At 38.1% G+C, this 23931-nt stretch overlaps 1 protein-coding gene across 2 annotated transcripts in view; it reads left to right on the top strand.

Annotated features, from left to right (window-relative positions):
• LOC139690865 (uncharacterized) overlaps positions 1 to 23931 on the top strand; it is a 125155-nt gene that overhangs the window by 14475 nt on the left and 86749 nt on the right. The window contains exon 2 of one of the 2 annotated variants that reach the window (XM_071588481.1): positions 3453 to 3592. The exons of the other annotated variant lie outside the window; for it this stretch is intronic. The gene's annotated coding sequence lies outside the window, so the exon portion shown is untranslated. The remainder of the gene's footprint in view (positions 1 to 3452; positions 3593 to 23931) is intronic. 2 annotated transcript variants of the gene reach the window in all.

The following is a 23931-nucleotide window of genomic DNA, read 5'->3' as shown; positions in this document are numbered from 1 at the left end:
TGTTTTTCCGTCTGGGTCGGAATTTCATTCAGCACTGCGTTTGCGATATGATTCTTAAGAGAGATTAAATCTCTCCAAATATAAAATTATCGAGGGATTTTTGAGTTGCAACAATTACAAATTTCTCTATATGCACCTTCCTTCTTTAAGTGGAGTAAATAATAATATGAATAAAATTCACAATGGTTTTGGCTTTTTCCCATAACCACATAAATATTCCTCGGCATGGGTTGACTTTGTTTAACGATTTCCAGATTTAAATGAATTCTGTCATGTTTCAGATAATGCTGTAGACTATTTCACTGCGTTCCCTCGCCGTTCATCCCGCGTTCTCGCTTCTACCACAGCCTTCGATATTCCGCTCCACGTCGATAGCCTCCTTTCAACTGTTATTTTTAGAATATCCGCAAAAGTTTCCTCCGTTCACCCACTCCACCCTAACACTTCCTCTTTAGTCTTCCTTTCTCCATTAGTCTGTTTTCTCCATTTTGTTCAATATCACATTTCAGAGGCCTCCAATGAATGTGAATCTTCTTTCATTGACGGCCAGGGTTCGGAAACATGAGAGACTGTAACAAAGTCTTACTAATCCTTCCTTTTAAATTTTTCACGTATAATCTCTGCCATAAAATTCCTCCTCCTTGTAAAAACTACTTTTAGCAAAACAATTCTTTTACTAATTTTCTTGGTGTCATGATCGTTTTCATCCTTAATATATCCCAAATGCAACGGATCCCATCTGTTCGTGCTAAATGCATGCCCCATCTCTCTTTTTTTGACCTCATTACTTTCGCTATGTGATTCATTTTCTTTCAGTATGCGATATCCTAGTGAGATTGGTCCGTGTGTCTATCCAAAATATATCCTCTTCCAATCTGACAATCTCTTCGTTCCCTCATAGCTCATTGCGCCTACATTTTCCTTTACTTGCCTCTCAGAGTTCATCCTTAGCCTTCATCTGTTACAATTACAATTACCTAAGTTTTAATCTTGCTTTCTAGAGTCTTTTATCTTCTAAACAAGTATGTACGTGTATCTTATCTTTTACGGATTAACTTGTTTCTTATATATATATATATATATATATATATATATATATATATATATATATATATATATATATATTCATTCACGTAAATATAGATATAAGGAAAACTGATGGGAACGCATAAAAAGACAAACACGGGTGAGGTGGGAAAGGCTGAATAGGGCAGATCACAAATATTGTGTCACTACTTGTGGGTTTGGGAAGAGTTTCAATCACCGAAACAGAGAAGCAGTCATCGAAAGATTAGTCGTGGGAAGCAGTGTGGGTAGGGATGGGATAATTAAGAAAGATACATTTTTAGATTAAGGAAAATGTTAGGTATCATAGAGGTGACAACACGCGAGATGGTTCATATCTGGGTGCTCTAGTCATTTAAACTTCCCGGACTGAACTCAGCCCACTGAATCCATCCAATACTACATATCCTCTCCCACCCCCTTGTCCGTTTGCTTTTCGTCCCTTACCCCTCATCTCATCCCCTCACATATATCCTCTCCGCTCATCCACCGAGAACGACATTCTGATGGTGACGGCCGTGCCGTCGAAACCTCTATACACACACATACACATACACACACACATATATATATGTATGTGTGTATAATATATATATATATATATATATATATATATATATATATATATATATGTATATATATATGCTTTCGTAGACGTAACACGGAAGTGCCGAATAGTACAATACACAGTAACACAATATAGAAACAAAAAAAGGAAGAACACTCACACGTTATTTCTTGATATTTCGACGGAAAAAATCCGTCTTCATCTTGAGATGAAACAGACAGAAACAATCCGTCTTCATCTTGAGATGAAGACGGATTGTTTCTGTCGAAATATCAAGAAATAACGTGTGAGTGTTCTTCCTTTTTTGTGTTTCTATATTGTGTTATATATATATATATATAAATATATATATATATAAATAATATATTATATATATATTATATATATTATATATATTATATATATTATATATATTATATATATTATATATATTATATATATTATATATATTATATATATACATATATATATATATATATATATATATATATATATATATATATATATATGTATGTATGATTTCGTCGAAGTAACACGGAAGTGTTGAATAACAAACTTTGACAGCAACAAACAATATAAGAACACATAAAAAGATCACTCGCATGTTATTTCCTGATCATTTCGACGGAATTCAACTCCGTTTTCATCGGAATAAATAGAAGTAATGATGATCAAGAAATAACGTGTGGGTGATCTTTTTATGTGTTCTTATATTGTTTGTTGCTGTCAAAGTTTGTTATATATATATATATATATATATATAAATTAGTTCAGACCAATTAAATTATTTCCATTCCCCTCGCCCGATTGACGACGGTCCAGACTCAAAAGCGAAACACAGACCTATTGAAACACGTTTAAGGACTTCTTCCACGAATATGTTTCCATGATCGTATCATAACCCCACATTGCCGCACGCCCTCATGGTGTAGAAGCAGGCATATAAATCGCTACTTAATGAGTCAATGTGAAAAAATGTTTGTCAAGGAATTAAGATGTACTAGCTGTATTAAAAACCATGTTTATAATTAGTACCATAGGCTTAGTAGAAGTTCTGGCCCTGTATAATCTTGAAATGTTGGCCTCAAGCGTTGGGATACGTATTAGAACCCTACACCTTCAATTCAGTTTCGGTCAAATGAACAGAATCAACGACATTAGTGTTCGAAATCATGCATTAAACGACATGTGTATTATTACCATCGTCGGGTCGATATCATAATTCAAGCAGCAATTAACTGTACCGGAATCGCTAATTTAGAATCGAAACGAAATCAATAGAATTAATTTAAAAAAAAAGAATAGGATTTATCAGTGTTTTCCTTTAGGCCACTTTCCATGAAGCGATTTCTTTTCCACTGAACAACATCAATGCCTGTTCCCATGACACCCCTCACTGCTCGTCTTAAATGGTACCGACTCTTTTCCTGAATGTAAGACGTCAAAATCAATGCGGTAATTTCACGAGGCTTGTTCTCGTGAACCAGTTGCTCCCCTCCTGCTGATATATTTTTCTTAAAAAAAAGAAAGAAGAGGGAGTCACCTTAATGAATGCAGGCAATTAAAGGCAAGAGGAGGTTTTTTAAAGCTGTATATTCAGCATCTGACCCCATATAATTCATTCTTTTGGTGAACATCACCTTTAACTGTATTGAGAGAGAAATATCTTCCATCGGTTGAGAGTCGCGTGCGTGATTATTTTTGCCTGCGCTATTTTACAATTCCCTTTTTTTTATTGATATCGTTCGCTTTACGTGTAAATTAATGATTGCTACGGGTGATTGAACCTTAGGAATTAAAATGAATTGTAACTATCTAGGTACATTTTAGCTGTCCCATAGATCTTCACCCGACAGCATAAGGCATGGAGAGTTGGAGTACATCTACATAGTACCTTGCAGGCTACCACTAGGATCTGTGGCAGCGGGTGATTCTACACAAGGCATGCAGCATCAAAATGTAAGTTTTGCTTAAATGTTAGCTACCAAAAAAAATGAAAAAATATTGCCAAATAAAATGAGGTGGCGCTAACCACATCTACATGCTATGCCTTATCTGATTGCAAAATACCTCTCAACGCATGCGAGTGAAAATAACATTATAAAATGGTTTGAAATTAATGAAAAAAATTATGATGAAGACTTCAGTAGGTAAACTTGTAGAATTGTCAGCAAAAACGAAAATTGTCATTTGCAAAGCCTTATTTACAATTTTGAAAGAAGAATTGCATGCGAACATTTAGAGGGTGACCCAAAATGATTTGGTCTCAATTCAGGGAAATAAAGGAAAAAAATCCAACTGCACTTTCTTCATTGGCAGAAAATGGCGGCATTGTTTCAGACAGCGTGAACAAGACCAATATCCGAAACAATTCATTTCCTAACTTATTCATCAAAATTATTAGTATAGTACAAAACAAAGTCCCCCACACCCACTTGTAGATCTCTTGAGCGAAATTACATCTACATAATAACCCATAAGCCACAGCAAAGGCGTGTGGCGGGGGGTGTTATGCCACCAGGCATACATGCACAGTCATTACGTCTACACAGATGTCGTTCGAAAATGTAATCGGACAAAGTGATTCACCACGTAAGAAGCTACTTTCATGCAAAAATATTCAATAACAGATAAATTAAAAAATTAAAGGAAAACTCCAATTGCCGTAATAAGTTAGCATCACTCGTCCCGCAATGAAAACTAAATTTGTTGTGATGATCAGAGAATGCATCCGAGATATAAAAACAGACAAAGCCCCAGGTACGGAAGAAATTCCCGTTTGAATACTTAGGAAAGTTCCTGAAGACATCTCACCTGATTTGAAAACAGTTTTTTACAAGTCGATAGAAGGAGGTTCAATATCTTTAGATTGGAAGTTGTATGCAATTGCGTAGCAGTTAGCATTTCAGGACTAGGACTAGTAAGCCTTTGGGCAATCACCGGACATAAATTTGCATTATTTGATATACTATGCAGCGCTTTGATAATTGAGGAGTTAATGTAAAATTATACTGGTTTCGTAGTACTTCCTAGTTCAACTTGGAGACCCCAAAAATGGGAAAATGTTTAATGATACAGGGTTATCGTAATTAGAATTTGGATTTTGTGTTTAGTATTGGGGCTGGAAGAGCTCTGATTGGGCTTTAGATTGATCATAGATAAAATTATAGGGCAACATTTTGAACCCACATTATCGAACTAAGCCAACAAAAACCATGATTCTCTAAGCGTTGAAAGTTTCAATTTTTATAAATTATTTCTCGATTTATAGCCTCAAAGTTGTATTTCAGTGCTCAAGTGAAATTTAAATGCTAGCGTACCCTCAAAAATGCAATGATGTCGAATTTTTAAATTATTCTTATCAATGCTAATGTTAATGCTAGTTTCATTTGAATATATGTCTAAGAAATTGACGTCTTAATCTTTATCATTAATTATATTGATTTCTCTCTTCACCTATCACAACTGGATGCACCTCTGACGATGATGATTGCAACGCCCATTTACCTAAATCGTTTAAAAAATTTGGCAAATAAATTTTGTTAAATTAAAATGTTCTTCTTTGCCTCAATAACGTGGCAGAGCGCTTTGTATTTTTCGAACAAATTTATTTGGGTTCCTCCGCGATTCCTTTCGCCACCCTCGGACATCTTCGACGATACGCGTCATATTTCGTCCAGACAAATGCCTGAAAAATCCAAAAATTCTTTTTTTAGATGGATAAAAAAAGCTTCCACGAAGTCTTGGACCTGATTGTGTTGCTCTTGAATAGATTTCCAATCTTTTGATATAAAAAATTTACCGAAATTCTCCATTATTATTATTATTTAGCTTGTTTTAAATGATTAAATATTATTTTGTAAACCCAGGACTAATTCGTAACGATGCAGTTTTATCTCGACTAAGGCTGAGCCCGATTACCAAATACTATAAATTTATGGGCATCTCCTACTTAAAATTTAAGGAATCACTTGGCTTGTCTCGGAGGAATCAAAACATCCTGGTGTAAACAGCTTCCTAGAACGTTCCTCTCATCAATTCGTGGTCGGATCTGCTTTGGATTAGATATTTCGTTTCGGAAAAAAATACACGCTCTAATTTCCCCTGGATTACTGTCCTCGCCCACTTAAAAACATGGGAATGGGATTGTGTACAGTGCCGCTGCCGGTCGTTAATGTGTCGTGAACCGAATATAATTCTAAGCTTACAGTTGCAGCATCGCAGGGATTTTAAAGCCCTGTTTTTTTGTTCGCGTTTTCGAGAGACGCGGTCGCATTCAGGGGCCTTCGCTTCCAGATGGGTTCCTTTGGATCACATGTCGTCTATATCCTTGGGTGTGCGCGCCGGGACGGCTTGGGAAATTGTGTCAGGCGTTTCGACCTGTTTTTGTTTGTCATTGGTACCTCCGGAGCGGTTTCCTTTTTGCTCCCCGCTGGCCTGCGTGCTAAGCCGCTCCTGCCATGCCATCAGGTGTCCCGAGAGAAGAGCCATCAAAGTTTACGCCGCGCACAAGACCGAACTGTCGGGCTGGAACCCCATGACCTTTGGGTTTATTTAGCGGGGGCATTACCAAACAAGAAAGAGCCGGACGGTATCGTCGATGGTTACTTATAGACAGCACACCTTCCCTTTAATATCGTTTGGCAAGACGTTTTTTCTTCATTTACTCATATCGATCCTGAAATCGGGATGTTCAATTTTTGATGCGAACTTGATTCGTGATAAATGAACTCCAACTCTCCTTTCTGCTGTTTTCGCATGCGCCACCGCTTTTGTTTTGTGTTTTCGTTCGACGCCAGTGTTGATTGAAAAATAATGTCAATTCGACGCAACAATCGTTATTCTAATGCTACTCCCCTGTTCTTGCGTGATTAGTAGTTGAATTCAAGAGTCAAATAGAAAGTATCACTCTCGTTTTTGCTTTCAGTGTCCAATAATCGAAATTAACATATTTATCGAATGCGATTACATTCTTTTTTTTAAATGCTGCAGTTTAAAAACATCGTGGGGTCAGTACTGAAATAAGAATGGTGTAAATCGGCCTTCACTTAAGACTGAATGTCGCGTTATCATCTACATTCTGGGATTAGTTTAACCTTGTGCGGCGTGACTGGAACGTCTCTGTTCAGGGAACGCGTCGCATCTGGAGATAGGGTGGGCCTTCAGTTCCTTTTGGTGTCAAGGGACTGGTGCGTAAAAAATCTATGTCAGACGATTGGAGATGTTTGGTAGGCTCTCTGTCTTTCTAATTGTGAAACGGGTGAAGTGCTGAACATTGAAAAAGTTTAAAAATAATGGTAGCAAATTTGATTCCATTTTTCATTTCAAAATAATTGAAAATGTCTTTGGATAGAGAGAGAGAGAGCTCGTGTTATAAATTGCGGAAGTCAGTCGAGGACAAATATTTTGCTTGTAATTCTCGAGACATCGAGGGTGAAGGTAGAAATATTAGTAGAAGCATAATAAACTCAACTCAAGCTATAGCTGTCTACTATACAACAAAATTTCTCTAAACGTTTTGGAAGTAGTTTCAGTGAGTCAAACTACTGCGTGTCATTTTAGGAGATTGCATGATGTTAATTATTTATACTTCTAGGCCCCAGTGATATTTTTGTATCGTTATATTGGGCTTTTATCATCATAATGATCATTTTTGTCATTAGAATGCCACTGAATTAATGCTTAAATTCATCATTAACTCTTATTTAAAACCATCCAAGAAATCATCAGAATAGTAGATCCAGCACAGTTGCAATATTGTTCTCAAATGAATCTGGGGTATAAATTACTGTATTTTTTATTTAAACCCATATTCTGATAATTATTATAGAATATTACATATCGCATTATATTTCCCCCCCGGATTATTTTTTGCTTTTACAAATTGATATACTTTAATGGTGTGATGGTTGCCAAGTGACCTTAGCCGTCGACGATCTCATAAAATCTAGCGCACAGGGGGTGATTACTAACTCCGAAAATGTAGAGTTAAGAGGCATATTCTCGAAGTTATCCTTTTTATGTAATTACGTAGGAATGGGGATCATCAATAATTGGGGAAGAACAGAGATGAATCTTCGGTCGTTGAGGATCCCTCCGGTCTCTTTTGACGTACCCGATAGCTCGAAAGAAATCGCCCTTTGGAATTGTATTTTGCTTTTTCCGAAATTGCCATAGTATTTGTACCTGTTTTCCTGCTTGAAACTACGCATATAATCTTTATCTTGACCACTTATCCGTTCGGACTCAGATCTCCAGTGGAGTTCCCCATAGATCTGTTCTTGGACTCCTGCAGTTCCTCTGTGCACAAATGACACCTTTAACTATAAATAAATGGTTTGTACAGATTGCACAGATTTGTAAAGATTTGCAAATTGACATGCACTCCCCAGATCGATAAAATCTCTGATTGCATCGCAGAACTGAACAAGGACGTAGGAGAAATAAACAGATGGACTGAAGATAACGCTCTTGCTCTTAACTCAACACGAAAACCATACTCATAGGAAACACAAGACTTTTCAACGAAATGGAAAGAGAGCATCCACTTCAAGTTAAATGGGTGATAACTACGTACTTGATTGTGGTTCATTTTGCAATTAATGCAAAACCATTACTAGAAATCTCTCTTGGAACCTTCATGTCAATAATAGCACGATAATCAAAATCAAGGCACGTGTACCTCGATCAGCAAAAACTGCAAAGCATGTCCCCCTTTCTTCATTCGAAAATTGTTGATCCCCTCACTGATATTTCCTGAATTTGATTATTTGAGTATTGCCTTCAACGATATTGATATCTCTTTTTAAAACTAGGCCTACAATTACAGATTGCAATGAGTGCTTAATTCTTGTGTGAGGTTTATTTGTGACTTCAGGAGGGATGCCCTTATATATCTGCATTGGTATAGATTAGACTGGATAAAATTTGAACTAGAAGAGAGTACCTATTAGGTTCTTTTGTTTTTCCTCTAATTCGCGAGCGTTTTCTGAACTGCCTCTTTGAAATTTTTAAGACTAGGTCAATTATCACAAGTAAGGCTTTTCACACGGACCCGCCGCCTTTACATTATCCAATGCTACGGATTAATATGTATGTATGTATGTATATATATATATATATATATATATATATATATAGATATATATATATATATATATATATCGATGATATAGAAACACTCACACGAGCAGTATAATATTTGGACGGCACAATAGAACAAATAAAATAGATAACACTTTAAAGGACACTCACATCGTAAATTGTTTGAGCTTTCGGCCTTCTCCGAGGCCTTCTTCAAGTAAGACTGAAAATTTCGGAGTGAAGTTAGCGGCCTGTGGGGGGGGGGAGGTGCAGGGATTGTTGAAAGGGCAATGAAAGATGGCGGTTAAAGGTGATAATTTAAAAGATCGGAAAGGTAGTATATATGCAGATTCTCGAGTGTTCACTTCTATATTGGTGGCTGAATCGAGTAGGGATTCTAGGATGTTCAAGGCAAAACACTGGTCGAATAAAAGGTCGTGGGAATTTGCGTGTGAAGGGATAGGAAGAGAAGAGAGTGAGGCAGAATTGCAGGAGTACCGGTGATTATTCATTCGAATGGATAAGGGGGTAATGCATTCGCCTATGTAAAATGAAGTGTCTATTAAGTGTCATCTATTTTGTGTTCTATTGTGCCGTCCAAATATATATGTGTGTGTATATATAAACATATTATATATATAACTTGGACTGCAATGCGTTGCAATATGTTGTAGTATCTGCTCAACATGAATCTTTGTTTGACTGATGAGCTGAAACACTTTACGTTTGTGATTGCTCCATTGGTGAAGGAACCAAGAGCTGAAATGCGTATCATTAAATTTTCTTCCGCCGGCAGTGGCGCCCTATGACAATTTGCCGCCGCGGCTGGGATCGCTGGGGCGACGGCCCGATCCCTCGACTCGACCCGACCACGACCCTCCCGGGCCTCTTTGTCTCTATTTTCGAGGGGAAGGAAGGAAAAAGGCGCACGTCCATCTGTCAACGAAGAGGGTGCGGGTTGAGTCACGCTGATGGGGTGGTTCCGCGGCGTCGCTACCCTCCCCACTCCGAACAGAATTTTAGATACTGCTGCACGGCCGCGTCCCACCGGTAGTTCCCGACATTCTTCCGCCGCGCTAATTTAGAACAGTGACGGCGGAGCTGCGGCACGCGTGCCGCGGAGAAAGATGTGTTTTGGCACTCCGCTCGACGTCAGAGGATAGGCAGTTTTAATCTCCCAAGTGTACGGGTGAACTTGACGGGGAAGGAACCCAAAACTTGATGAAAATTTGAGACTCGCCTTAGTTTTAAAATCGTTTGCTCGGAGGGTGAATGCGGTTTTTCAACGGTTTTGGAGCTTTATGTTTTCATTTCAGAAAGAAGGCCTGATATCTCTATCCTGATAGAGTTTGTGGTATTTTTGGCTAGCTAGGTTGTCCTGTGTAAATGTAGTAGGGCTAAGCAATTTGTCCATTATTCTGTCATTAGTCATTGAATCGGAATGCAGCCATTCATTGTTCCCGAACGTGTAATCCTTTACGTCTATGTAGCTCTTCTTTCGTATGTTATTCATTATATGGTCAACTTATTTGTCCCTAATTGTCTTCCTCGTATCTTAATTGGCATTCCTCGTGGGGACCTGGTACTCTTAATGCGACCTTAAATCCATTGTCTCAGGGTATGCCCAACCCATATCATTATTCTATTAAGTAGTAAGTTCTGCGTAAGGACTTGTCCATTTCCGTTCTCCTTTATTTTATTTGTTCATTGAAATGAAATTTGATAATCAGCCAGGTGGAAAGCTACAGTTAAACTGATCAATATTTGAAACTTGCAGCTGCAAAAAAAATTAAATTTACAATTACAAAAAATACGGTAAAATCAATCAATGATTGAAAGCGAGCCAGACTTTCTGCTTCCTCCTGTTTCGTTTTATCTATCCATTTAGTCCTCAGCATTAAGCACCATATTTCGAAATTCCTTTCTGTAATTTTTTCTCATAGCGCTTGAAACGTTTGAACAAAAATTTATTGACCAATCTACATCTACATGGTACCCCGCAAGCCACCGCAAGGGCGCGTGGCGGGGCGTGCTATGTCACCCCCCCCGTAATTAATAATTAAACCGCATGCAAAACCCATAAATTTATGCCAATTTACACACGCAGAATCGTATATATTCATGCAATAACCTTTACAACTCACACTCATGCAGATACATATACTCTCTACTAACACACACATATGCACCTTTGGTCTACACCACGTTTAATCTTGTCCTGACTGGTAAAGTTAATGTCTTTAATATTTCTATTGTGACAAATGAATGCAACAAAGCGTCAAAGTATGTTGAAAGTGCATCGGATGTGTTAAAAGAGTTCAAATGCGCTTCGGATCCAATCCCTTCTGCTCGCTGCAATGAAAACAAACATTAGTTCGATGCATAACAATTATTAATGCCAAATGTTATTGAAATCGATATAAATGCGACGCATCACAAATCCACCATTTGTGTGATCTAGGTATCGGAGGAAATTCTTCGTCTGGGCCATCCATGGCTACATTGATGACATCTCAAAGATTATAAAGTATAATGTGTGAGAGCATATTTCAGAGACATTGTGCTATTTGAGGAAGCAACAGAAAGCCGATGGTATTTTTCTGCATTTGGCACAAGCAGTTATTTTGGAGGTGGGCATCGTTTTAGAGAGCTTAGAAAAAGGAAATGGAAACCCGACGTATCGCTTTAGTCTACTCATAAAAGGAAGGAGTACAGGAGACCGTCTAATCCAGTACGAGGGAGCGAGTACATGTTTCTCCGCTGGTGATTAGAGTAACATCATCATAAACATCACCATCGAGTAAGTCTAAAATAAATCATAAACAAATCATAACAGATACCAAAGCAAAAATAATAAATTTACAAAACTAAATGTATCCAAAGACGTAAGAGGGGTAAGCATATACAGGAACCTTCAGTATGTTAAGTGGAAGTACTATAAATTCTCAATATCGCCCCAATAAAAGTCGAGAAATAAATAAATATGTGCACAATTTGCACTGTATTCTATCTTTGCAATAAACACGTCACATTCCTTAAATGAGCCATGAGATTGAAAAATTTTAAAATTAGAAATTGGTTACTGGAAGGCTGAATCATACCTTTGAATATGCAAAATTCTTCATTCCTCAATCATTTTTGCCGAGAAATGGCCGTCTCCAGCAAAGTTCCTTGGAACTTGGTCGTCGAACTTCGAACTGAGCTGGAAAATTGAAGTTCACCATCTTTGGTCAAAACTGATGTGAAAATATAGTGAAAAGTTCAATTGTTTATTTTGAGAAATTGTTTTCGTCCAGAATGTTCACGTTGTGTCTCCATGAGAACACCTCTAAAGTCATTGCAGAGTTTTTTTTTACCATTTTAGATTACCTCCATTTGAGATTTCATCTTTGGACTTGAACTAAAATGTGGTTAGATGTCTCAGTTTTCTTATTCTGTTCGCATTTTTGCGTATCTCTATCAACGAATAGAATATATTTCATTCAAAAGTGACTTTTTTTTAGATTTTGTCGATTTTTTTATTATACCTGGTAACCATGACCTCGCCCTTGTTTTATTTTGATTATATACGTACTACTGCACTCGTTCCTCTTTACAAATTTGATTCAGTGAACTGTGGAACAGGCTTAGTTGACCGTGAATGATTCACAGGTATGTTTATTATCTAAATATGTTGTTTTAAAAACATTAAATGCTTCGTGTTATTTTCTCGTCACGTTTGACGGACCACATATTAGTAGAAAAATAGGTGTACGTATTTGCTCTGAGTCAAATCATATATTTCAATTAAAAGATTACATTGTAATTGATGCGATGTGCCTAGTGTGTAAAAGCCGAAAAAATTACAAGAAAGAAACACCTTAAGTCTATGTGGATAACTTAAGAAAATTTTGAGGCACACATTTTCTGAATTCTTTAATAAAAAAACGTATTATTGTTAAATTTATGCCATTTCTTTCGAAAGAGTTGAATCTCACAAGATGTATAAAAATTTTAAGACTCCAGTCATAATGCTATCGACATTTTCTAGAAAAAAAGACAAGTTATGTCATGAATTCGTCAATAAAAACTTATAAATAAGCAAATAATGCCTAAATTAATTTTTATCAAGAGTATTTATACCCGTACTATCAAAAGAGTTGAATTACTCGAAGGGTTATGCATAAAATAGTGCGTGTTCACATTCATTAATGCCATCATCATTGAGGAGTAAAAACGAAAAATTAGGGTAATTTTCATGATGAAAGGTCTACATAACTTGTCCAAATAGTTATTAATATGAATACTCGTACTGATTCGTGTCAAACGAACGCAAGGGCGCAGTTTTTAAGCCCAATACGAGAATTGAATATCGCAGCCGCAATGCAGTGGCAACAAACGACGTCCTCTTATTCTAGGCCGAGAAAAATCCTTGTAACCAACCCAATTTATGGGAGTAGAGGGTAAAATAGTCATGTTTTCGTACATTAAAAATAAATCGAACAAAATGAGACGTGTGTACCGACTGGAAGAGCGTCTGGTGCCCAAGGTTAAGCACTTCGGATAAATCCATTTAAACAAGAGTGCAGTACACTTAAGAGTTTCAGGCGTGACTTTTTTTAGAAGTGATCCTTGTTCAAAGAATTGAAGGACACGGTACTTTATCACACTATTTATTAAAATGAATAGTGTGAAAAAGTACCGTCTCTGTCATTTCTTTGAAGACTCCAGCAGTCAACATTTGAAAAACTATCTAGATAGAAGAAGTTCTTCGGGTAACATATTTTTTTCACTGCTTTCATATAAAGTTATGTTTTTGTAACCATATATTGACTTGAATTTTAACATAATAATGTAATATTAACTGATAAACTATCGCTGCTATTACAAGAAGTGTAATGACCAAGTTACCAATGGTATTAGCATAAGGCACTCGGATATTTGGGACTAATTTTGGGGATGACACCGAGGTCAAGTTTTTTTGTCGGCCTACAGTTGATAATAGTGTGACCTTTACTTAATTTACTTAATGAAATTCAGTATAAAATGATTTAATTCTACTCTAATGATGAAATTTGAGCTGAATGGTCACCCGGCGTGGATTGTATATGCAGGTAACTTGCAGAAATTAAAAAAAAAATGGCCATGGTAAATGCAGACATTTAAAAAAAATTGGGAACATTTTTTAGAAAACAGATTAAATGTCGTTAACAGTTTATCGTTACGAAATATATAGAAATGCAATGAAATAATTGACTTTGTAATTCGATAATAAACGTTGAACGTCATCATCACCTGATGATGACGTTCAACGTCGAAACCTGGGTCGTGTTTTTAAAATAAAGTGTGTGGAATTACAAAGTCAATTATTTCATTGCATTTCAATATGTAATGCAAATTCCATAAAGTTACGCCTGAGACAACAAATTTTACGAATTATACATTTGTTTCTTTTTACCGTCTAATGAGTTTAGGGAGAATTTAATTCTTTAGTTATTTAGAATTTAGGAAATGTAATTCTGGGGAATTACATCCGTCCATGTGGAGTAATATTAAAACACTCGGATTATTGTGTTGAATAGCCCCTTCCAAAATATTCCGACGCGATTAAGCTTCGTTTCTTTCGAAATGTGAAAGAAAGCACCGACGGGGATATGGAGCGGCTGATTTATTGCAAAATGTCCACGTCGTTTTTACACCCATAACGGTAATGTTTCGGCCGCTCAATACCTCTAGAGCGCAGCATCTCTCGATCGATGCGTCGTTTACATCGAATGGCCAGACTCGGCTTCGGTGGTGGTACCGAAACTTAGAATTAACGAGAAAATTCCATTACGAGAGAACTCCACATCCATCCTATCCATCCTCGAGCGTGTGTGTTCATTGGGAGCGTGGAACGAGCGAGGCCGACTATCGAGGTCGACTTCCTTTCCCTCCCCCCCCTCTCTCTCTCCCGTTCTTCCTTCATCTTTCTTCCTCGTCCCGAGAGCGACTCTTTAACATCGCGTCCCGGAGAGAAATCCTTCCCATGCGCGGATCCCGCTGGCCATCATCCCGCAAAGCCCTCTCTCTCTCTCTCTCCCCGTCTGAAATTCTGGGTCCACTGTCTTCCCGATTCGCCTTGTCTTTTCCATTGTCCTCCGTGCCCTTTTATCGAACGAAATGCAGTACCATTCCCGTTCCCTCTCCCAGGCCGCGATCCCTCTCCCATTCATTTTTTTCTTTGTCTCCAGGCGTTTCTCATTAACTTCCCGTCATCTCCCCGGCTAGATCCATGCTTATTTTCCTCGCTTGGTATTCCCTTATGTCGGACTCATCGTTTTCATTCCTGCTCGGCAAACTTCTAACAATGTATTTGCATGCATATTATATATATATATATATATGTATATATATACATATGTATATACATATATATATATGTATATATATACATATATATATATATATTTATATATATATATATAAAACGGCACAATAGAACACAAAATAAAACAGGTAACACCCAACACATAAAAGAACACTCACATTGTTTGAGCTTTCGGCCTACTCCGAGGCCTTCTTCAAGTAAGTATATACGTATATGTATATACGAGGGTGGTCTAGACCACCCATGTACACACACATTATATATATATACATATATAAGTGTATATATATATATACATATATAAGTGTGTATATATATACATATATAAGTGTATAAATATATATATACATTATAAGTGTATATATATACATATATAAGTGTGTATATATATATATATATATATATATATATATTGATTTCGTCGAAGAAACACTAAAGTGTTGAATAACAAACTTTGACAGGAACAAACAACATAAGAACACATAAAAAGATCACTCGCACATTATTTCTAAATAACGTGTGAGTGATCTTTGTATGTGTTCTTATATTGTTTGTTGGAGTCAAAGTTTGTTATATATATAATAATATGAGAGATGAAGAGGGACCTGATGTAGAGTAGGATGTTGTGTTTTGCTAGGGGTCCCAAATTATTTAATTAGTAATTATGCCCATCCAAAAACCTACCTTGACCGGTAGACTACCTAATAATAATAATAATATATATATGTATATATATATGATATATTTATATAATATATATATATACATATGTAATATATGTATATATACATATATTATGTACATATATATATGTATATTATATATATATATATATATTGCGGGCACTTAACTTCCTTTTTCTAAACGCAAAGCGCATTAAAAAGAGGAAGTTATGTTATATACACATACATATATATGTACACACATATTCACTAATCTATATATGTGTCTCGTTTATGCATACCCACACACATTCAAATTACGAAGAGCGGCATCTGGGCGAATTACTTAAATTTTTCCTCTCTCAAAAATTAATTTGTGACAGCCTTATCCCTGGGGCTTCGAAAAAACACATTGGGAGCAAACAGCATACTTTAAATACATCACGCGAAAGGATGAAGGGCAAACAAACCCTGTTGATGGCTTCCTCACATTTTGCTGTCATGGCTTCCATGTATTACGTCAAAAGTTTCTCCTCGTGTTACATCACTTTGTGTACTGAGTAATAGTTAGTCGCAGAAGTTGCTTTTCACGCTTTAAATCCAGATGCACATCACTAATTTTATTTATTCATGTACCCTGCAAGCCACCGCTAGGGCGTGTGTCAGGGGTCGAATACACAACAGACTAATTTTGATACGATCATGACCCTACCGCGGTCGGACAGTGTTATTATGGTCCCCTCTCGTTCGTGGAAAAAATGGCATCCTAAATCTCTCTGTTCAACATTTAATCTCTCTAATTTTATTGACATGATCTCTCCTAGCATAGTACGATGGGGGTAATAATACTTTTTCAACATCACTGCTCAAGAGTCCTCCTTCCAATTTATGCAAGAGCTTAATTCTGTAATTTAACCTTCGCTCCGTGAGTTATTCCCAGCCTAGCTGCTCTAATATTTTGGATACGCTACTATGTTTATCATAACAGTGTTTTACAAATCTAGCTCCTCTACGCTGCCTGCGATCCAATTCGGCAATTAATCCAACTTCGTGAAGATCCCATATACTTGCAGCATATTCTGAATGAGGCCTAGCCAGCAAAAGATAAACGTATCTTACTAGTGACTACGGAGTCAATGCCGTTAACGTAAAGTAGGAATAAAAGAGGTCCGATGACACTTCCTTGGGGAAAACCTGAAGTAACTTCTACTGTCCATTCTTCTTACTATCCATTTAACTTAAGGATAAAGATGAGCATTTTATCGCTTTATATTCATTCACAAGATTATGTTATCAATTAATAGAAACCAAGTGCATTCATGTACATATACCGACTGCATTCAAATCTTTATGGATATATTTTCTACTCAATGGCGTAAATCGAAAATGGAATAGTCCAATTATAAATGCCTCAAATTCAGCATGCATGTTTCTGTTTTCCCTCAGTGAGACGTTTAAGGACCTCAAAATGCCTTTCATGCATAAATGATATCAATTCACGAACAAAAATCAGCAAGACTCTTCACCGATGATATTATTATCAACAGAGAAATATAAAGTCGTTACGATCGCGATAATTTGCTCAAGAATCGCGGTCTTGGATTAAATTCTAAAAAAATGAGGCAACACACTTTAAAAATAGAACAACCGACGATGAAGCTAGCACACGAAAAGTCGGAAGTGTTCAAATGAACTTCGCTGAACGTGTACTATTACTCCCCTCCATCACATCGGGCCCAACACTAAAAAATCGCATGATATATTTTGTACCTTATATGAGCTAAAATTTGAGAAATCCGTATTAGTATAATTGGTAATCTACGGGTAAAGTTGTATTTAGGGGAGGCGACCGACAGCTGAGGTAATTTGCGCCATTAGGGATGGACAGGAAAGGATGAAGGGTGGAGAGAAACCCGGCATCGGCATTAGCCTACTCTTTACGAAAGGCGCCAAGGGGTTCGCAGCTTAACGTCCCATCCGACGGACGGCGTACTTACTCAAAGTGCCCTCCACAAAGCACCTCACTTAGGGATCGAGATACCTCTGAAGAATATTCAACACCACCGAGATTTGAACCCGGGCCCCCTGGGTGGGAAGCCAGTACACGGGTTAAGGTGGATTTTAAACGGAAACAGGCTACACAACGGTACATTGGTAATTCCCTTGCCTACCCTAACAAAACATAACCTTACATCCAGTGCTACAAGAAGCCCCTTTTCAATTCTGATTACTTCTCACAAACTTAACCAGTTGGGAAATATAGCGATGAAAAATAGAGGAGGCATAGCGTTACTCTTTAGTCAGGCCTCACAATGAATATGCTGCGAGAATTAGGGAACTCTCCCGGGAAAGCTTTGATTCGAGAAATGGATAAAATACTAAAACACGGTAGTGAAAAACTTCTTCGAGAAGACATAATGGCGGCCGCCTCAGGATTATTTTTAAAATTCTAAAATTGGAGAGCTTGAGAGTCCAAGACGTAACGCTAGATTCAAACAATTAATTACTGAGGCATCTTCGTGTTATTTCACTCGAAGAAGGAAACGGTGGTATTGATCGAGGCAAGAGAACAAGTCGCACACTGCATCGACAAATCAGACAATAGCGACGAAGTTAGAACGATATGCTTGTCTGATCGATACATTCAAGGATTCGTCTCTCGCCCGCACAAATCTCCACAGCAACGCCCAGGCAAGTTGGAAACACGAGCCTGTGATGAAAACATTACCTTTTTTTTACGGATTTTATTTCTTGCTCCATTTTCATGCCTGGCTTCCGAACACCATGCGTCTCACGCCCTTGCAGAGGCTTAGAGCTGATTTCTTAGATGTTAGTGAAAAGAAATTCACCGATGGCTTCTCACCTGAAGGCTCAATAGACCGTCGAAGTATCAGCGTAGAAGTATTCTTTACGGTATTACACGCCACAGCCGCCGTAGACGAAGTTGGCTCTCGTAACTGCACTAATCAATGTGTCACCTTAGTTCATGTATTAATGACGAGTGGTGATAAATAATATAACATCCAATTCATTCGTAGTTCTGTAAAAGGATATATTATTTGAATATCCAGCTTTGACATTGGTTTTAATTTTTTAAATGTGCTCCAATACTCATTTTGGACTAGTTCTGAGGCGCATATTTTTTTGAACTATGCGACTTTCGGCTGTTTTTTCTAGCTAATCAATTAATAGCATTTTAAACAAAAGCGGGTAGTTTCTTTTACGTTAACACTTTTACCGCTATTACGTATCTAATTGTTTACTTCTGATCAGCTTTTCGTGAGAATGAAGAATTTCTTCACCATTCACCCGCAGATCTTCTGGTGGTGGTAGTCCTCCACTACCTTATAAGAACATGTGTAAAAACCTTCAATTAATGATGTCAATTTTGATTAAAACTTATATTGGAAGACCCTGTTTTCTCATCCCCATTTTATAGAAAGTACTTACGGCTGCAAGTACAGAAAATACATCGAAATGATTACTACATCACAATACAATTGCCTTAAGTTGGCCTTATTCCAGCTAGGAACGGTTGTAGATGAAATTTCAATTCGGAATTTAAAAGCTGTTTTGGGAAACTGCTTCCAGGAATATTAATTTTAAAATAATGTATCACCTGACTCTAGCCTCGCGCCCGAATGCGACTTTTTAGATTCATCATTCACCAACATTTACTCTTATTATATACTAGCATTTATCGAGGGCAGTCTTATTTTATTTCATGATTTTTCTCGACCCAAAAGAATTTTTAACACGTATGTGCGAAGGAAAGTATTTCCTGTGACGTATTGTGGAGTACGGACTTCCATTGCGTTGATGAATAATATATAATAATCAACTTTTTTTTATCTGACTAGATAAGCCATGAATAACAGTGGGAGAATATTTTACCGCGTATATCACATTCAAAGAACTGCGGGAGATGCCGCGACAGTAACTTTTAACGGAGTCATCCGCTAATACATATAGTATGCATTTAAATGCAGGCATTTCAAAGCATGAAAATCATTCGCCTTTACTGGAATTTGAACCCGGATCAAGCACTCGGCCGGACATCGAGGGATATGGGCTCGAATCCCAGTCAAGGCGAATGCTTTTTAAACTTTTAAATTTCTGTATTCTAATGCGTATATCACGTTGGCTATAAATTGAGAGTCACTTCTATTTCTTCATTTACTCCTTCAATGACTGATTGCACGTTGTTGGCCATTCGCAGTTTTTCCTTTAAGCCACGCTGAATTTTGTCGTGATGGACGAGTGAATAGAGTATTCCGTCGCTTAATAAATTAGCGTCCAGGAGTCCATAATCCTAGATGAATACCTATTGATGACCCTATCTGAAGTATAAAGCGCCATGATTTTCTGGTTGTCAGGACTTCTCGGTCCTGATATTAGGTCCACCAGTCAGAATCGATAAATGTATACACCATTAGGCTTAATTTAAGGCGATCCCTATTTCAAATGTGTCGAAAACATTCTTCGGGAGGATTAATTAATGTGTTTGGTTGGTCACCCTTTCCCCCTCTCCTGAGGTCCCGTCCAGTCATCGGATTTCCCGTGAGGGAGAGCCACCGGGTGGGTTTTGCTTCGCCCACTCCTGAGGCGAGTCTCGAACCCAACGCTCTAGCTGTTCTAGGCCCGGATGTACCAGATGAAAAGCTTATGGCGACCTCCATGCAAGTTTTACAGCCCTCTCTTATCTTTAGGAAGAGAATTTGAGGGGACGAGGGACTTTATTTCCTCCAAAATCATGATTTATTCAAAACATTTATTTACCTTCTGAATTTAATCACGCCCTTCGGATTCAGATGGATGAGTGGCTATTATTTTGGGTAACACAAGGCCATAAATGCAAAACGACAAGTTTAGTGATACTCTATGGGCATGTACAGGGTCAGTACAATAAATATCGTGACGGGTTCCCTGTAGCCTCAACGGAGCGGTCCGATCGGTCGGCTCGGTAGAGCGGTCCCCCACCACTCAGGCGCACTTTAGTTCAGTCGCCTCCGGGCATGCGTTGAGACAGAAGGCAGATTTTTGTGACGTGTGATTGTTTGTGGTGTCGTCGCGCCAGCATGGAGCGCACCCTCGAGCATCGCTACGCTGTTAAGTTTTGCGTTAAACTCGAGAAATCCGCGTCGGAGACGCTTGAACTCATTAAACAGGCTTATGGAGATGATGCCTTAAGCCGCCCAAGAGTGTTTGAGTGACACAAAATGTTTAAGGAAGGCCAGGAGCTCGTCGCAGAAGAGCACCGCGTCGGAGGCCCGACGACCGTTCGAACCGATGCTCAGGTGGCCAAAGTGAAAAAGGTTTTGGGCTCTTACAGGCGTTTAACCATCGCCCTTATCAGTGAGGAGACCGGTCTTTCAGTCGGAACCGTCCAAACCATTGTAACAGAGGATCTTGCGATGAGGAAAGTGTGCGCGAAGCTAGTGTCGAAGTTCTTCAGCGAGGAAGAAAAACTGTCGCGCGTGGAAATTTCGCAAGCAATTTTGGACTGCGCCCAGGATGATGAAGATTTTCTCGACAACGTTATTACCTCAAAGGATAGCTCAAAAGGAGCTCAAAGGATATCTGTTCGACTCCATCGAGGCGGTTCAAGTGGCGACGACAAAGGCTCTCAACAGTATTCCGGAAATGGACTTCCAGCGGGTTTTGACGAGTGGCAGACGCGGCGAACTAAGTGTATCGATGCAGGAGGAATGTATTTTGAAGATTATTAAGTAATTGTAATGATAACTGCGATAAATTTTTATTTTTAGAACCAGTCCCGATATTTATTGTACGGACCCTGTATTTGTAAGGATTTTGTTCAGATAGCACCACGTAATAAAAATAATTCAAAGTTGGAACTTCAAGTAGCTTTTTCATATGTAATCTCTATCGGTGTTCATAACAATGTGTGGACAGTTTCTGATGTCATGTGCGATATTTAGAATAGGATGGTAATTTCATAGAAAATGATAGATAGAGAGGACAACCCTAATTTGGCTGAGGAGTCGTATTTACGAGCATCATTTTTTAAGTTAGGTCCGTTTGACCATAAAAAATATAATCGTTAGGAAAAAAGTTTGTATTGACATTTTGTGTCCTACAAATCGACTTCACTTTTCTTCATAATCGCCGTTCACTTCTAAACACTTTTCGTAGTGCTACACTAGTTTCTTCAATCCCTTAGTAAAGAAGTTCACCGCGTGGGAATTGGACCAGTTTACAGCGGTGGTCTCGAGTTCCTCATCGTCTTCGCAATATTTCCCACCAAAATGCTGTTACTAGAGCAAGAAAATGAAATATATGCGAGATGCAAGGTCTGGACTGGGCATAGCGTGTGAGCAAAACGCTCGTTCACTCAACATACGTTGCTCTTTGTGTCGGTAGTTAAGCATTTTAAGGTACTCACAAAGGTTGCGAAATCAGATTTTATTCGTGACATTAAAATAGTGGTGTACAATAAAAACATTTTTGGTAAAGGTGCGTCCAACGAGAGAAAATTTATCAGCCAGGGCGTTAGTCATTTGACGATCAGATCGCAGTTCTTGGTCCACTTGTTGATCGATTTCATTGGTTTGGATACTGAGCCTGCCACTCCGCTCTTCATAATACACTGTGCAGCCATTTTTGAAGTGTTGAGTCCATTGTGTGACCTCTCCTTCACTAATTCCTGTGAGTCTATAAACTAGGCACAACTCCAGATGAATTTGGGTAGGTGATGATCCTTTTGCAAACAAAAAACGAATCACAGCACGCACTTGGCAAACTAGCGGGAGCAGCGATTTTTGTGGACATTGTTATCTCTGCATTCACCGACAGACAAACGACTCTTAAATCAAAGCAATAACTTCGGCGACTTCGGAAACACTCAATAGATGGCGCTGCATATGTACTTCGTTTTTCTGACCCGCTAATATTAGAATACAAGAAAACGGCCCATACTTTTCGAATATGCCTCGTAAAAGGAATCAAGGAACACAACTTCTACTTAGTATTAGTCTTCAGGAAAGACATCTATTTATCTTTCCGTCGGAGAAAGAGTCAGAAAGGACAAATGCTAACCCTGTTCTTTCAGTCACCCTTGAATTTACGGGATATTTAACTTTCTGTCGGTATTTTCCAGCCCTACTTAAGTATACTTCCAGCGTGCAATTGCGATACTGAGTGCGTATGCCCCGTCTGAACGAAGGGAAAATGTCGTTTACAGAGAATTGTGTCTTAAACAAGTTTAAAGTAGTTAAGATAGCGCATCAAAATATTCGTTGAAGAATGATGCTATTTATGGAGCGTAGGCTTTTATCGCACACACGTGAAAGTTGTCTATGGGATAGCGAGACTAAATATTTGGACAGCTCGGAGATGGGTATATGGAGAAGATTGGACATAATTAGATTGACTGGTAGGGTTTGGGAGTATATGTAGATAGTCTGGGGGAAGATTGAGAAAGCCTTGAGATTGGGAGCGGGCGTAAACCAAATTGGATTGGGCACAGAAGGAATTCTGTGATGGACGTGATCAAAGGGAATCCGTTTAAGAGGGAATTGAGGGCATATCGAGATGGAGGGAAGCGGTTTAGAGGAAGAAGATGAACCCGGATATAACTATAGATAAATTGAGTGCGGATAAAGAGCACAGTACACTGAGGGAATGGGATAGCGCCAGAAATGTAAATATACGTAACAATTCATCTAACCATAAGTCTCAGGACCTGTCATGGAACGTGAAACTAATATTAATAAAAATAATATAATGAATTAAAATTTCAAATATTAAACGTGTGCAGATGTCGGGTAGCCTTAGCGTTATAGATTAAGTTTCAAATGGTGTGAGAAAGGAAGAGAATTCATAGTTCACGGTTGAGTTGGAAAATTTTCGGGCATTTTATTTCACTCAAACGAAAAATTAATACTTAGCTTTACTTAGTGGAAAGTGAAATTAATTTTCCGTCTGAGATAAATGAAGAAGAATTAGATAGGATTAATTTCCTTTTGTCACAATCGATTTGAAAGATTTACGTAAATGCAATGTTTACTGACGGGGAGAATTAAACGAAGTCAGTCTTATGGGGATGACAGGAAATTTACAATGTTGTTTACCCCCTGCCACACACCGTAGCAGTGGCTTGCAGGGTACTAAAAATACTTAAAAATGTGACTCTTTTTCGACGTAATTAGAGGTAGCTTTGACGTTGCGCAGCGTTGACTTTT

Source organism: Hetaerina americana, unplaced genomic scaffold, assembly GCF_022747635.1.
Source record: "Hetaerina americana unplaced genomic scaffold, ioHetAmer1.1.p SCAF_3, whole genome shotgun sequence".
Classification (NCBI taxonomy): Eukaryota; Metazoa; Arthropoda; class Insecta; order Odonata; family Calopterygidae; genus Hetaerina; species Hetaerina americana.
Note: the sequence above shows the minus strand (reverse complement) of the source record. Positions and strands in the feature narration are given on the sequence as shown.